We start from the raw sequence: 2,435 nt of genomic DNA, 5'->3' as shown, positions 1-2,435 counted from the left end.
GGGAGGGGCTCGGCCAGCTCAGCGAGGCCGATCTGCGCCTGCGCGCCCCAGCTCCAGTGGGCTGGGGACCCAGGGCCTGGGGGAACCTGCCCCGGATTCTTCCTCCCGGTGCTGCCCTCTGTTCTTCCTCCCACAACCTTCCCCAACACCTGTTTCTTGAACAAATAATCAAGCACACTCCCCGCCAAAAACTAGAATGTTCAAGCACTCTGGGAGGCTGAAGCAGGAATGGGCTCGCTATGTTCGAGCCCAGCCTCGTTGCCCTGGTGAAGGCCTATATCCCCGGCCACTCGAGAGGTTGTTTGAGGCCAGTTGGAAAATTTAGGGAAACCTTGTCTCGTAAAAAAAATAAAAGCAGGGGTAGCCTTTGAGTACAGCCTGGGGAATCCCATGAGTCTTAGAACTGTCTCCACCTGCCGGAACGAGAGGTACAGTTGTTCAGGGTGTGCACTGCGCATAAGCCCTCAGCTGAGGCTGTGTGCAGACCCGGAAGCAGCCTGACCTTATGCGCTGGGTGCAGCCCTCGCACATACCCTCGCAGGAGGGATTTTTTTCTCATTGAGTTTGCTGGTCCATTTTAGGCATACAGTACAGTTACATTCGTCATGGGATCTTGTACCTTTACGTGACGGGTCTTGGTTCTCATTTTTTCCCCTTACCCTGTCCTCCCTTCACCCGCTCCTCCCTTGGAGGGATGTCTTTTTAAATTTGCCCACCAGAGGGCGACGGGGCGCTGCTCGTCTCTGTAGGCGGTGGCCCCTTGGCTCCGCGGGACCAGCGGGGGACGCGAGGGGCAGCCGTCACCCTAGGGAGAGGGAGGACCCAATCCGCAGGCGCATTTGTTTTTGAATTTGGATTTAAAACATGCAACTGTCACGCCGAGGTCTTTGTGTGCAGGGGCGACGTGGTGCGTCCTTTTTAAACAAAGTTCACCTAAGCAGAAAGAACAAAGCCAGACGTTCCGCTCGCGGGGACTGGGAGGGCCGGGCGCTCCCAGCAGGGCGACACGGGGCACAGGAGCGCGCGTGCGTGGAGGACGCGGGCCCGGGGGAGCCTGTGTGTCCCCATCTGGACCAAAGGCACGCAGTTCATAGCCGTCTCCACCAGGTGGCGCCAGGCCCCTGTTGGGCGGCAGGGCCGGCCTGTGACCTCTTTCGCGCGGTGAGACCTTCCCCACACAAGCGGCTCTGTGGTCGGACGCTCAGCCTCCGCCTGGGGCTCTGCCGAGGAGCAGCTCACCACCTACGGAGAGCTGCGTGAGGAGCAGGGGTGGGGGCGAAACCGAGAGGCACCACAAAGCCCCCTGTCCAACCTTGGTGTCCCTTTTCCTCTTTCAAGCCGCAGGCCACTGGTTTCTGAATTTCCTGTCTTCCCACTCTGTTGGGAAAACTTATCTTCCTCTCTTATCCTCAAGTTATCAAATTTTTGAGCAGGAAACCAGGTGCAGTGACACGTGTGTGTCATTCCAGCCACTCATGAGGCTGAGGCAGGAGGGTTACAAGTTCAAGGTCAAACTGGCAATTTAGCGAGACCCTGTTTCAAAAGAAAAGGTGCAGGGGCTGCAGTGCAGAGCAAAGGCCCTGGCAGGGGATGCAGGGGACCGAGTGTCCTTCCTCACCTAGTGGCTGTTAGGAAGCTGGGCCTCAGTTTCCACTTGTGTAAGGCGAATGACTGCACCCTCTGCCCTGCCAGCCACGTGAAGCCGGGAGATGAAATGATGTATTCATTGACTGAACAAGTGTTTGTTGAGCACCTACTCTCTGCCAGGCGCTGTTCTACAAAGAGAGGACCAGGGGAGACAAACACAGGACCAATGTCAAGGGCCGGGGATTTAGCTCAGTGCCCTTGGCAAGCACAGGTCCTGAGTTCGATCCACGGTATCCCCCCCGAAAGAAAGAAAGAAAGAAAGAAAGAAAGAAAGAAAGAAAAGAAAAGAAAAGAAAGAAAAATATATGTCAGGAAGGAGGCGCGATGGAGAAGCCGGAGGTGAAAGTCCATGGGAACAGGTTACTCTCACCTGGTGGCTTTCCGCCGTGTCCCTGTGAAGTGTGGTCCTAATGAGCTCAGAGGTAGGCGGAAAGGCTGCCAGGGGAGACCAGCATGGGCCACAACTGTCCCCTCCCTCCCTTCCCTTTGTCCCTAAGCCTTGGGGGATCGCTGAGTGGGCTGATGCACCCCTGTAATCCCGGCACTCAGCACTCGGGGGAGGCTGAGGCAGGAGGATCCCATGAAGTAAGAGGCCAGCCTGGGCTACCCAGTGAGTTCAAGGCCAGCCGGGATTACATAACGAGAGCCTGTCTCAAAATAACTAAAAAAAACCCCCAGACTTCCAGGGTCCCCACCCCACCCCACCCCGCGACCTCACCTCCAGGCCAGGCCCCCTCGCCAGCGATTGTGCTGCGCTGGAAAAGCCCGGTTCGGTTCAGCTCGGGAAT

At 57.2% G+C, this 2,435-nt stretch overlaps 1 long non-coding RNA gene across 1 annotated transcript; it reads right to left on the bottom strand.

Moving 5' to 3' along the window:
* Positions 1-1,553: 1,553 nt before the first annotated feature.
* Positions 1,554-2,430, bottom strand: LOC104849071. Its single transcript, XR_776640.2, has 3 exons — positions 2,366-2,430; positions 2,018-2,082; positions 1,554-1,775 (listed from the first exon to the last, which is right to left on the bottom strand). It is a non-coding gene; the product is annotated as an uncharacterized LOC104849071 (long non-coding RNA).
* Between the last annotated feature and the right edge of the window lie 5 nt (positions 2,431-2,435).

Source organism: Fukomys damarensis, unplaced genomic scaffold, assembly GCF_012274545.1.
Source record: "Fukomys damarensis isolate Sample0158 unplaced genomic scaffold, DMR_v1.0_HiC HiC_scaffold_20, whole genome shotgun sequence".
In the NCBI taxonomy this organism is placed as follows: domain Eukaryota; kingdom Metazoa; phylum Chordata; class Mammalia; order Rodentia; family Bathyergidae; genus Fukomys; species Fukomys damarensis.
This window is presented reverse-complemented; position numbering and strand designations above follow the sequence as displayed.